The 15242-nt window shown below is 36.7% G+C and overlaps 1 pseudogene; it reads right to left on the reverse strand.

Annotated features, from left to right (window-relative positions):
* LOC110283939 overlaps positions 1–12430 on the reverse strand; it is a 14072-nt pseudogene extending 1642 nt beyond the window's left edge.
* Positions 12431–15242: the final 2812 nt, after the last annotated feature.

Here is a 15242-nt window from a genome sequence, read left to right on the forward strand (position 1 = left end):
GATAGACTGTCTTGAATTTCATCCAGAATTCTCCACCCTGCCTTAACCACTTGTTGACATATGAAAAGGAACAAAAAGGCTTCTAACACTGGAGAAAGTTCAAGGCCAGACATACCTCGTAAAGCTGTAACGTGTCCCGCAGTTCTGGTTCCGCCCCGTGAACGAGGGATCTTCCTTGTGCNGGTGTGATGGTAGTTCCTGAATTTCGGCACCACTTATCCTGAGCTTTTGTCCCCACTGGCAAGAACACGCTCAGGACAACCAGAATCTTCTGTAGCAAAAGCTTTATTGCTTACTTCTTCAGGAGGCAGAGAGAGAAATGGCAAGACCCTGTCCCTTTTATGGAGAATTGTCCTCCGCCTTGGACGTGATGCTCCCTGATTGGCTGCAGCCCATCGGCCAAGTTGTCGTCATGGGGAAGGCAGAGCACATGGAGTGGAAACTACCCCGGCACATGCACAGATTATTTGTTTACTACTTAGAACACAGGATGTCAGCGCCATCTTGTAATGGCAAATGTGAGGGCAGCTCCTCACACTCTGGCAGGTTACAGCAGGGAGGAGAGTCTTTGGCTTGCTCAGTCAGTGGCTTAGATTGGTGGAAGCCATGTCTGGGATGCAGGGAAACCTCCCAGCAGGAGGTTAGAATAAAGGCTCATTAGGGCTAGACCTGCTCCATTGCTCCAGCATGGCTCATCCCATTGAGAAGAGGCAGTCCATGTTTTTAAGGCATTTATTGTAGAAAGGCTGAGAGAGGGAAAGACAAGGGAAGTAGAGGTTAGCCATGGCCACTTGGAAAGAGGGGGTGTCTTAGTCAGGGTTTCTATTCCTGCACAAACATCATGACCAAGAAACAAGTTGGGAAGGAAAGGGTTTATTCAGCTTACATTTTCACACTGCTATTATCATAAAAGAAAGTCAGGACTGGAACTTAAGCAGGTCAGGAAGCAGGAGCTGATGCAGAGACCATGGAGGAATGTTACTTACTGGCTTGCTTCCCCTGGCTTGCTCAGCTTGCTTGCTTATAGAACCAAGACTACCAATACAGAGATGGCACCACCCACAATGGGACCTCCCCCCCCTTGATTAATAATTGAGAAAATGCCTTACAGCTGGAGGCATTTCCCCAACTGAAGCTCCTTTTTCTATAACTCCAGCCTGTGTCAAGTTGATACAAAACTAGCCAGTACAGGGGGGAAGGGGGTGGGGAGAGAGGGGGAGCAAGGAAGAGAGAGTAAGATTAGGAGAATAAGTGGTAAGAGAGAGAGAGGAGGGGACAAGCAGCTGGTTTTATAGTGGGTTGGGCCATCCTGGCTGTTGCCTGGTAACTGTGGGGAGGAGCATACCTGGCTATTGCCAAATAACTGTGGGGGTGGAGTCCAGACAGAATACCAGGAGCTTGGGGCATTGCCTATGTGACTGATGGTCACACATCTCACTGCAGGGGATAGGGTCTGTGGGAGGCTATAGCTGCTCCAGGAGCCAGTGATCCAGGAGGCATGGCCAAACACCTTCAGTCCTTTAGGTTCCCTAGGGTTCCAGGCCTGTGCTTGACTGGGGATCAGCCTGTGCACAGCTCACTGCCCCACAAATGAACAAGAGAAAAAAACCCTTTGCCAAACAAACTAAATGACACAGAGACAGTATCAAGAACAGCAAAATCAAATGTGAAAAGAAAACATAACAATAAATATTTAGGAAATTCAAACAATCACCAGATCTTACTACAAAAGCTTATACTTTACAAAATAGGAAAATATAGATGAAATGGATGATTAATGGACATATACGAAAGCCAAGGTAACATCAAGAGCAAATAAACTAACTAAGTAGTCCCATAACTCATAAAGAAATAGAAGCATCCATTAAAAAAAAAAATGCCCAGGACCAGATGCTTCCTGACCTTTAGAAAAGAGCTATTACCAATATTCCTGAAGCTATTCTATATATATATATATATATATATATATATATATATATATATATATATATATACACACACAAACATATATATATATATATATATATATANTATATATATATATATATATATATATATATATATATATATATATATATATTTCATTTCCTCCTATGAAGACAAACTTACTGTGATACCTAAATTACACAAAGCTCTCCACAAAAGAAAGAGAACTTCAGTTCACTTTCACTTATTTATATTGATACAAAAATATTCAACACAATTCTTCCAATGCAAATTTAAGAACAAATTTAAATGATTAGTAACAAATATCAAATAAGCTTCATCCTAAGGATTCAGTAACTGTTCAATATATAAAGATCCATCAATGCAGTTGACTATATAAACAGACTCAAATACAAAAGTCATATGATCATCTTATTAGATGCTGAAAAAAATCATTTGGCAAAATTCAACATCACTTTATGCTAAATATCTTGGAGAGATCAGAAATTCATGGCACATGCCTAAAACCAAAATAAAAGCATTGTATATCAAATCAACAGTCAACCTCAAATTAAATGAAGAGAAACTAGAAGCAATCCACTAAAATCAGAGACAAGACAAGGACCCCATTCTCTCCCTATCTATTTAATATAGTATTTGATGTTTTAGATAGGGCAATTAGATCACAAACGGTGATAAAATGGGTACAAATTTTTAACAAAGAAATTAAAGTATTACTATTTGCAGATAATATGCTAGTATACATAAATGACCCCAAAATTCCAACAGAGAACTCCTATAGTTGATAAAGGCTGGATATGATATTAATACAAACAAATCACTAGCCTTCCTTTACACAAATGATAAATATGCTGAAAATAAGTTATGGAAACAATATCATTTACAGTAACCACAAGTGATGTAAAATATGTTGGTGTATCTCTTAGCAAGAAAGTGAAAAATCTGTATGATAAGAACTTCAAGTCCTTGAAGAAAGAAATCAAAGAAGACCTCAGAAGATGGAAAGATCTCCCATGCTCTTGGATTAGTAGGAATGACATAGTGAAAAGGCCATGTTACTAAAAACAAGCTACAGATTTAATTCAATCCCCTTCAAAATTCCAACAGAATTCTTCACAGACTTCAGAAGAGCAAATCCCAATTTCATATGGAAAAACAAATAAATCTGGGACAGTCAAAAAATTCTCAACAATAAAAGAAATTTTGGGGGAATCAACATCCCTAATATCAAGCTGTATTGTAAAACAGTATGATGAAGACTATATGGTATTACTACAGAGACATACAGGTGGATCAATGAAATAGAATCAAAGACCCAGAAATAAACTTATAAACCTATGGACAGTCGAATTTTGACAAAGAAGTAAATAGAATACAGTGGAAAAGGAAAGCATATTCAATAAATGATGCACATTTCACTGGTGGTCTGAATGTAGAAGAATAAAAATAGTTTTATTTATATTAAACAAAAAAGTTGAAGTTTAATTGTATCAAGAACCACAACATAAAACCAGATACAGTGAATCTAACAGAGGAGAAAGTAGGAAAGAGCTTTGAACTCATTGGCCCAGGAGAAATTTTCCTAAACAGGACACAAATGATTCAGGCTCTAAGATCCACCATTAATAATTGAAAATTTCATGCAAAGCAAAGAACACTGTCAGTAGGACAAAAGTCCAATCAACAGACTGGGAAAAGATATTCATTATGCCTACATCTAATAGAGGTCTAACATCCAAAATATAAAAAGAACTGAAAATAATAACCTTAAAAAACAAAAACAAAACAACACACACACAAACATAAATAGCACAATGTTAAAAATGACACAGATAGCTAAACAGAGAATTCTCAATAAAGGAATCTTTAGTGGCCAAGAAGCATGTGGGGTGGGAGTTTGTGGGGACAGCCTCATAGAGACGGGGGGTTGGCAGGGAGAATGGGATGGGGAACAGTCATAGAGTGTATTGGGAGGGGGATAAAATATGGAGTATATAAAAAAGATTAAATAAAATTTTAAAAAGAAGCAGTGTGTGTATCCATATGATAGATAGATAGATAGATAGATAGATAGATAGATAGATAGATAGATAGATAGATAGATAGATGATATAGATATATACATATACATTGATATATATATATATGTATAATCTCAGTTTGAAATTGGGTACAACTTAAGGTTCTTTTAAGTGTATGTGCACAAGTCTGCATTTGTTTGCATCTGTGTTTGTGTGCATATACATGTGAAAGTCTATGTGTGTTTTTATATTTGTGTGAGGATAACTATGAGTTCAGGAGTACAGTTCACTGAGTGTGTTTCGGCATTCCTTAGAAAGTTTTACCTTATTTCTTGCAGAAATCTGTCTCTCAATTGCATTGAAATTTTTCAGTAATCTCGATTGGCTAGTCAGTTATCCCCCACAAATTTCTGATTCACTGTTACTTAGATGGTTAGTGTATGACAATATATCATTTATGTTCTTAATGTAAGTTCTGAAGATTTAATGCAGGTTCTTCTCTCTACAATTCCAGCCATTTACAACCTGAGCTTTCTGTTCACTACATTCATACCTTAATTTTTATGCCACAAAATTGTGTAAATATTTGTTTTCATATTTCATGGATGCTTATGAGTTTTGAATGAGACTATCAAAATTATTTCTATTCAATGCTTCCTTTGAGACATATTCTTATGTTTTAGTATCAGAAGTCATAAAATCATGTTTTGTACCAAACCAAATATTGATTATTTCTTGGAATTTTCAAGCACAACTTGGAAACAGGCAAATTTGGTAGTACTAGACAGCATTTTTTATATGATGCCAATTTGAGACACAATAGGAATAGCACTTATAGCAGTGTAACATTTTAAATGTAGCTAGTGTAGAATTGTTGAGACAATTTTTTGTGATTGTCTATGTCCATAGCCAAATATGCTATTTTTCAAGTCTATACAGATCTCAGAATAAACTTTGAAATTTAGGCAATCATCTACACGCTATTTGTCAAGTATTTGTCATGGCAGTGAAGGTAACAGTAGTGTTCATGTCAAACCACCTTACAAATTATAGGCAGTGTCAGAGGAAAACTGTTGTAACAGTGATTCATAGAGTAGTCTCAGCATTTTTCCATCTAACACCAGTAAGACTGTTTAGGCAATAAAACTTTCAGTAAGTAATTTTCAATAAGAAAAGTTAATTTCCATTAAGATAATTATTAAAGTTACACTGTGTACTCCTTTAAAATATTCTGTCACCAATCCACAGAATTGGAGGCTAACACGCCAAAGGTTCCAAGTTATGCTTCAATCCCACTTATGAGAGAGAAGAAATCAGAAAACAGAAGGCAGAGGGAGGGAGGGAACTGGGTGGTAGAAGAGAAGTGGAAGGGCAGGAGAAAAGAGGACCATAATCAGGTATTGGGGTGGGGGTGGGGGAAGAGCATTGAAGCCTCAAAGGCCCAACAGAATGAATGGAAATATACTATCTTGGGAGGTGGGAGTTAGGGTGACCCTCTAGAATGTACTAGACACCTGGGAGGCGAGAGACTTTCAATACTCAAAGGAAAGATATTGGATGACAATTAAATGCCCAACAGTGTGAAGAAGAAAATTGTGGAGTCTACCTCCAGTAGAAAGACAGGGCATCAGGGTAGAGGGATGGAGTTGCCATACCAAAGTCAGGAACACTGACACTGGGTTGTTCCTCTCTGTGAGAACTGCAGGGTCAAAAGTGGAGAGGAAACTGGTGGAAAGGAGGTCCATCCATCTATTGGACCAAATTGGGACACATCTCGGGGTGTGTGTGGCTAGAGGTCCAGACACTGTTACTGATGCTTTAGTATGCTTACAGAAAGGAGTCTAGCATGACTGCCCTCCGAGAATTCTAACAAGCAGCTGACTCTGACAGAGTCAGATACTTGCACCCAACTAAATGTCTGAGGACAGAGACCCTATGGTTGAATAAGGGAAGGCTTGAAGAAGTTGAGGAGCAATGTGACCCCATGGGAAGACAAGCAATCTCAATTTACTTGAACCCTGGAAATCTCTCAGGAACTGAGCCACCAACCAGTCATCATACACTGGCTGGTCTGAGGCCCCCAACACATATACAGTAGATGACAGCCTGTTCTGATCTCAGTGTGCACATAGCTCTTGAGAAATTTAGGGCCCCCGGGAGTGGAGAGGCCTGGTGATGTGTTGGTAGTGTGGGAATGTGGGGACATCTTGTTGGAGATGGAGAAGCAGAAATGGGATGGGGAAATGTTGGAGGGTGGAATGGGAGGGGTATAGTGACTGGACTCTGGGGATTATTTAAAATATTAATTTTTTAAAAAGGAAATATCAAATTATCAGCCATGAAAACATAAAAAGTAACATGAAACAGATCTAGCAGTGTATCCACATACTGTATATATATATATATATATATATATATATATATATATATATATATATATATATATGCAAGGGCAGGTATATAAAAGTGTGTGAAGGAAGAAAGCATATGGTAAAATTATATAATTATCTTAGAATTTCAAGAAGTAAGGAAATGTTTTTTAAAACATAAAACTCACTTTAATGTACAAAAAAATACATCTTCTGTCACTAAAAAGACAAATGGCTGTCACTGAAAACTGATACACACCAGCAGGAATGCTAAAATATGGATGATTTACACTTGTCTTTGTGAAGATGTGTCCAGTGTGTTCACACTTCTTACTTTGCTCTTTCTTCTTTATACTGAAGTAGTACACAGGTTCTTATAACTGATTAACAAACATGGTGCATTCCAATTCTATTCATTGTCTTTCAAAGTTCAACAGCTCAAAATTTGGAGCATATTTTCTGTGACTTTGAATAAATTTCTCTCCTGATAGATTGCCAATTTCGTCCAGTACTTCAGTAAGCCATGTCTTCCATGTGGATGGAAGTGAAAATTGTGGCCAATGCACTGTATCTTAAATTGTTTTGTGTAAGACCCATGTATTCCTACAAATGCCCTACACTACATGCTTTATTTATCGAAAATAGCAACTAAAAGTGTATAAAATGCAATAAAGATTCAAGATAGCCAGGCGGTAGTGACACACGCTTTTAATCCCAGCATTTGGGAGGCAGAGGCAGGCAGATTTCTGAGTTCAAGGCCAGCCTGTTCTACAAAGTGAGTTCCAGGACAGCCAGGGCTACATAGAGAGACTCTGTCTTGAAACAAACAAACAAAACAAACAAACAAACAAAAACAAAACAAAATAAAAAGATTCAAGATAGCTTTCCTACAAGTTAATGTTTTAATATTCATGACAGGTTTATTTTAAAACATGATCTACTCTATGTTTTACACTATTGTCTAGCTCTATGCTTTTCAGTCAAGGGATAAATCTATTACATATCAACACATTCAAACAACCCTTACAAAATAATACCCTCTGTTATTATAATAGGTAATTAATTTTTTCTATAACATAAAGAAATTGACACATAATGATTAATTGTTTAGCATATAAATCAAGAAACTAAAATTTGGATCCATATAGTAATCCCAAGAATATAAAGGTCATGGAAAGAGTATTTCAGAAAATTCCAGTTCAGCCTAAATCATATAGAGAAACTATCTCTGAACTTCCCTTCTTTATGAAACAGAAAGACCAAAAGCCAACTATTTGTTATAATTATAAGTCATTACATCACTAATAGACTCTTTTTGTGTGCTTGGAATGGCAAAACTGTGAATATATGATATATATTAATATCTACATTAATATATAAGAGACTGAATCATTGCAGAGCTGTGGTAAGATTTGCCATAAGGCATACAGGGCAACTGACCCCATAGACTGAAAACCTCCCAGGAGTTCTGCTTCTCACACAGAAATAGAAACCACAGTCCATAGGCCTGCCTGAAGAACACCTTCATTCAGGACAACAGCTTCACTGCTCCTCTGACAGTGAAGACCCAACAGTCTGAAGGCCCCACAGGAGATCTACTACAGTCAGGACAACATATCAGCAGCTTCTCTGTCAGTCTGAAGGGCCCCCATTTGGACGGCCCCATATGTGCTACATCCAGGCCAAAGACCTACTGGGAGACCTAAAGTAACTCAGGGACAAAAGAGGCAGACTCCAGAAAGAGTCAACCAGAGTAGTAAAGGACCAGGAATGACCAGATGGCAAGAGTCAAGTCAAAACCATAAGCAACAGAAGCCAATATACATGGACACCATCAGAAATCAGTTCTTCCACCACAGCAAGTCATCACACCTGAAATTCAGGAAGCTGACCTAAAACCCTATCTCATGAAGATAATAGAGTACTTTAAAGAGACTGAAAATGACTCACTGAAAGAAATTGAGGAAACCACAGATAAACGGGTGAAGGAATTGTACAACGGGGTCCAAGACTTAAAAGCAGTAGTAGAAACAATAAAGAACACATAAATACAGGCAACCCTGGAAATGGAAAACCTAAGAAAGCAGTCAGGAATTGCATATGTAAGTATAACTAACAGAAGAGATAGAAGAGGGAACTTCAGGTATAGATGATACCATAGAAGAGACTGAAACAACTTAAAAGAAAATTCAAAACATAAAAATCTCCTAACCCAAAGTATCCAGGAAATTCAGGACAAAATGAAAAGACCAAATCTAGGAATAATCAGAATAAAGGAGAACAAAGATTTTCAGTTCAAAGAGCCTTAAAATGTCTTCAACAAAATCATAAAAGAAAACTTCCCCAACCTAAAGAAAGAAATGGTCATAAAGGAACAAGAAGCCTATTGAACACAAAATAATTGGGGCCAGAAAGAAAAGTCCTCTTGTCATATAATAATCAAAACACCAAATGCACAGAACAAAGAAAAAAAAATAAAAGCTTCAAGGGAAAAGGGCCAAGTAACATACAAGGGCAGACCTATAAGTATTATACCACATTCCTCAACAGATACTGTGAAAGTCAGAAAAGCCTGGTCAGAGGTCATGCAGACTCTACAAGAACACAAAAACCCATCCAGGCTACTACAACTAGCAAAACTCTCAATGAACATAGATGGAGTAAACAAAATATTCCATGACAAAACCAAATTCAAACAGTACCTGTCTACCAATCCAGTCCTACAGAGGATTCTAGAAGAAAACTCCAACAAAAGGAAGGTACCTACACAAAAGGAAGGGTGAGATATTAAGCATCTTACAACAAAGCCAAAAGAAGGGAACCACGAACATATAAAGCTACCTACAAAAAGAAATAAAGCAGGAACCATCAGTCATCTGTCTTTAATATCCCTCAATATTAATGGACTCAACTCACCTGTAAAAAGACATAAGCTAACAGACTGGATACTCAAACAAAATTAAGAATTTTAAGAATACAAGAAACACACCTCAATCACAAAGACAGCAGGCACTATCTCAGAGTAAAAGGATCATAAAAGTTCTTCCAAGAAAATGGTTCCGGGAAATAAGCTGGAATTGCCATCCTAATATCCAATAGAATAGATTTTCCACCTAAAAGTTATCAAGCTTGATGAAGAAAGACACTTCATATTCATCAAAGGAAAAATCTATGAAGAGAAAGTCTCAATTCTGAACATCTACCCTCCAAATGCAAGAGCACCCGCATTATATAAGAAATGTTATTAAAAGCCAAAACATACATTGAACCCCACACAATTATAGTGGGGAATTTCAGCACCCCATTCTCACCAATGGACAGGTCATCGAAAGAGAAACTTAACAGGTGTCAAAGTGAAACTAGTAGAGGTTATGAACTAAATGGATTTAGCAGACATCTCTATAACATTTCGCCCTAATACAAAAGAATATACTTTCTTCTAATCACCTCATGGTACCTTCTCCAAAATTTCTCATACAATTGATCACAAAATTAAGCTCAACAGATACAAAAAGATTGAAATAATACAATGCATTCTATCAGATCGCCATGGCCTAAGGCTGATCTTCAATAACAGCAAAAACAACAGAAAGCCCACATACACGTGGAAACTGAACAACTCTCTACTTAATGACAACTTGGTCAGGGAATAAAGAAAGAAAGAAATTAAAGACTTCCTGGAATTTAATGAAAATGTTGACACATTGTACCCAAACTGATGGGGCATAACCAACGCATTGCTAACAGAAAAGTTCATAGCACCTAGTGCCTTGGTAAAGAAACTGGAGAGATATTACACTAACAACAGCACAACTGACAGCTCTAGAACAAAAAGAGTCAAATTCACCCAAGAGGAGTAAAGTGCAGGAAATAGTCAAAAATCAACAATGTAGAAAAAAAGAGAACAACACACAGAAATACAACAAAACCAGAATCAGGTTTTTGAGAGAATCATTAGGACAGATTAAATACCTTTCCAAACTAACTAAAGGACTGAGAGGCAACATTCAAATTTAAAAAAAAATAATAATGTATCAGAAAGAAAAGAGAGACACAACAGCAGAGATGGAAGAAATTCAGAAAATCATCAGATCCTCCTATAAAAGCCTATACTCAACCAAACTGGAAAATCTAAATGAAATGGATGGTTTTCTAGACAGATACCACATATCAAATTTAAATCATGAGCAGGTAAACTATCTAAACATACCCACATCACACATGAAAATAGAAGTCATTAAAAACCTCCCAAGTAATAAAAGCCCAGGCCAGATGGAAATGTTTCACATTTTAATTATCCTATAATGAATTGATATAACATTATTTACATTTCTAAGATAGTGTGACTAGAGAGGCAATAAACATGGATACCTAGGTATCTCCATAGCAAGGTACTATGTACCTTTGTCATCTGTCCAAGGGTAACATGTGTATGCTTTTTTATATGCTTTTGTATATGCCTGTTTCATATCAATATTAACATTAATATTGAAAATTTTAGGATAAGAAGGAATTTTTTTATTCTTTGACGATCGTGTTTATTAAGTAGGACTAACCATTAATAGCAAATGGCAAATTATATAATGTTGCATCTCAAGCTTACTCTTCAAACTCTACCCTCCCCCAACACATATATCCAAAAGAATGATGATCAAGAATTAGGATGAGGAGAGAGAGCAGAAGACACACATTGTCCATTAAGAATTGTTTGCAGCTCCATAGGAGGAACAAAAACATGAACTAACAAGTACCCCCAGAGCTCCCAGTGACAAAACCACCAACCAAAGAGTATACATGGAGCAACCCATGGCTCCAGCCACATATGTAGCAGAGGATGGCCTTTTGGGACATCATTTGGAGGAGAGGCCCTTGGTTTTATGAAGAGCCCCAGAGTAGGGGAATTCCAGGACATGGAACCGGGAGTGGGTGGGTTAGAAAGCAGGGGGAGGAGGGATGGGATAGGGGAGTTTTCAGAGGGGAAATGAGGAAAGGGGATAAAATTTGAAATGTAAATAAAGAAAATATCTAATAAACCACAATTTTAAAAAATGTTACCTAACACAAAGTGAAAATGAATGATTCAAACAGATGTTAGCAAAAGGCAATACTCAATGAATCATGGACAAAAGTACAATGATTATAGCTGTCCTGTTATCTGGCATCATCATTCAGCAGTAGGAATGAGAATCACAAGTTATACAAAACAAGACCCATTTTAAGCATGTTATTGAAACAAGAGTCCTAGATGTGGTGTTCACATTGCTTCACACACTTCCCAAATGAAAGAATGTTCTAGGGAGTAAGAGGTATATATGTATATATGTATATATATATATATATATATATATATATGTGTGTGTGTGTGTGTGTGTCTGTGTGTGTCTGTGTGTATGTGTCTGTCTGTGTGTCTGTGTGTCTGTGTGTGTGTCTGTGTGTCTGTGTGTGTGTCTGTGTGTCTGTATGTGTGTACAGGGTTCCTTTGTAAAGATTAAAAAAACTATCATGAACACCATGCGACTCTCACTTCTTTCTTGGTACTCCTTACAACTTCTCTGGAATCTATTAGCTATGGATCCTGTGTCCTTACACAGTATAGTCCCTAAACTTTCTAAATAATCATTCACATAGTGAAACATAACTCTTGTCTTTTGCGTTCATCAAGAATATTTCTCATAGCAACAGAAAGAGATCATTGAAGAAAGCCAAAACCAAACAAAATACAAAATTGTGGAGCAAAGCAGAAAATTTAATGAGAATTTGTCTCTGGACTGGAAGTAGTTACCCATAAAGACATTTAATGTCTTTCAATGATGACTGCCTAAAATTGAATTGGAGAGCAGCACTCTATGTTCTACATCTGTTTCTGTATCTGTATCTGTATCTGTATCTGTATCTGTATCTGTATCTGTATCTGTATCTGTATCTGTATCTGTATCTGTATCTGTATCATCTGTATCTGTATCTGTAACTGTACCTGTACCTGTACCTGTACCTGTACTGTACCTGTATCTGTACCTGTTCCTGTATCTGTACTGTACCTGTATCTGTACCTGTACCTGTACCTGTACTGTACCTGTATCTGTACCTGTACATGTAACTATACCTAAATCTATATTTATACCTATACTAATATTGATATAACTATGTTTATCTCTATGTACAGATAGATATAGGAATAGATAATATAGGTATAGGCAGATATACAAACATAACAGATTGCCTTTTTATACAAAATTTACTAAGCAGGCATAGATATTTTTCTATAAAATGAGAGTATATCCTTTCTCTCCTTGGATTTTTGTTCTAATATCCTCTTGGTCTAAAGAACATAAGTAGAGTATTGCCATTTATAAACCATGACACAAAAGAGTTATATGTTAAAATCATAACAAGATTCATAAGTTTAGTTTTCATTGGTAAAATTTATAAAACAGAGTTATCATTTAAAATAACTTGCTCTTATCAACCCTATATCCCAACAATTAAAAAGCTAGAGGCATATTTTAGGTAAGGAATGACAGTTCATTCTCAGATTCACTACTTGTATGGTAGTGAGAGAGTCAGATGGAATTAAAATAGCTGGACATGGAATATAATTTTTTCAAACTTTGAATATGGACTGAATGTAGTTCACTATGAGTTGATTGTCCTGGATTGACTCATATTTCATTTTGAAAAATAATATACATTTCTATATAATTATATATTTATAAAGTTGTCACATAATATAATAAACTAGAATAAACTAGAATGTTATTATTTCCAAAAGTGATTACATTTAAATGATGAAACTGTTGTTTTTTAATATAACAGCGTAAAGCCAAACTAAATGCCTTGTTATCTTTAAAAATATAATTTTATTCATTTTGAAATCTAGTGTAGTAAAAATTGAATATATAATAAAATTACAAAGTACTTATAAAATGGACATTAAGATTTTATTTGGATGGATACTTCATATTAAATAATTCACTACTTCAGACAGAGAAAATAATATGTAAATTATGGTAAATAAGGAGAAAAATAAGAAAATAACAAAAAATTATATCAATAAAAGATAAAAATTTCAACATTATCCAGATATGACACCATCAATTTATAGACTCAGACCACCTAGAAGCAAGAAATCAGATGTGGTTTTTATAAATGATAAAAGAAGGAGTGGTATAGCTGGACCCTCAGGTAGTACTATGTCCAATTATCTGAGGAACCATCAGGCCAGTTTCCTGAGTGGTTGTACAAGCTTCCAATCCCACCAGATATGAGAATGAGTTGAAATTTTAATGGGGATTTCATTGAATCTGTAGATTGCTTTGGTAAGATGGCATTGTTACTATGTTATGCTTCAACATATAAAAAAGACACATGTTACACTATGTTCATAATTTGTAATATCCAGAAGGTGGAAATAACCCAGATTTCTCTCAACAGAAGAATGGATGCAGAAAATGTGGTACATTTACACAATGGAGTACTACTCAGTCATTTAAAAACAATGACTTCATGAAATTCGCAGGACAAATAGATGGAATTAGACAATTTCAACCTTTTTATTTGTTGTTGTTGTGTGTAACCCATTTTATTTTTTTCCAATTTTTTATTAGGTATTTATTTCATTTACATTTCCAATGCTATCTCAAAAGTCCCCCACATGATCTCCCACCCACTCCCCACCCACCCCTCCCACTTCTTGGCCCTGGCATTCTCCTGTACTGAGGCAGATAAAGTTTGCATGACCAATGGGCCTCTCTTTCCACTGATGGCCAACTAGGCCATCTTCTGATACATATGCAGCTAGAAACTGGAGCTCTGGGGGGTGGGTGTACTGGTTAGTTCATATTGTTGTTCCACCTATAGGGTTGCAGATCTCCCCAGATCCTTGGGTACTTTCTCTAGCTCCTCCATTGGGGGCCCTGTGATCCATCTAATAGCTGACTGTGAGCATCCACTTCTTTCTTTGCTAGGCCCCTGCATAGTCTCACAAGAGACAGCTAGATATGGGTCCTTTCAGCAAAATCTTGCTAGTGTATGCAATGGTGTCAGTGTTCAGAAGCTGATTATGGGACAGATCCCCGGATATGGCAGTCTCTAGATGGTCCATCCTTTCGTCTGAGCTCCATACTTTGTCTCTATAACTCCTTCCATGGGTGTTTTGTTCCCAATTCTAAGAAGGACCAAAGTGTCCACACTTTGGTCTTCATTCTTATTGAGTTTCATGTGTTTTGCAAATTGTATCTTGTATCTTGGGTATTCTAAGTTTCTGGGCTAATATTCACTTATCAGTGAGTACATATCATGTGAGTTCTTTTGTGATTGGGTTACCTCACTCAGGATGATGCCCTCCAGGTCCATCCATTTGCCTAGGAATTTCATAAATTCATTCTTTTTAAGAGCTGAGTAGTACTCCATTGTGTAAATGCACCACATTTTTTGTATCCATTCCTCTGTTGAGGGGCATCTGGGTTATTTCCAGCTTCTCGCTATTATAAATAAGGCTTCTATGAACATAGTGGAGCATGTGTCCTTCTTACCAGTTGGAACATCTTCTGGATATATGCCCAGGATAGGTATTGCTGGATCCTCCGGTAGTACTATGTCCAATTTTCTGAGGAACCGCCAGACTGATTTCCAGAGTGGTTGTACAAGCTTGAAATCCCAACAACAATGGAGGAGTGTTCATCTTTCTCCACATCCTCGCCAGCATCTGCTGTCACATGAATTTTTGATCTTAGCCATTCTGACTGTTGTAAGATGGAATCTCAGTGTGGTTTTGATTTGCATTTCCCTGATGATTAAGGATGCTGAACTTTTTTAAAAATATTTTTTATTACATATTTTCCTCAATTACATTTCCAATGCTATCCCAAAAGTCCCCCATACCGCCCCCCACTTCCCTACCCACCCA

The sequence above is a fragment of the Mus caroli genome, chromosome 17, assembly GCF_900094665.2.
Source record: "Mus caroli chromosome 17, CAROLI_EIJ_v1.1, whole genome shotgun sequence".
NCBI classification, from domain to species: domain Eukaryota; kingdom Metazoa; phylum Chordata; class Mammalia; order Rodentia; family Muridae; genus Mus; species Mus caroli.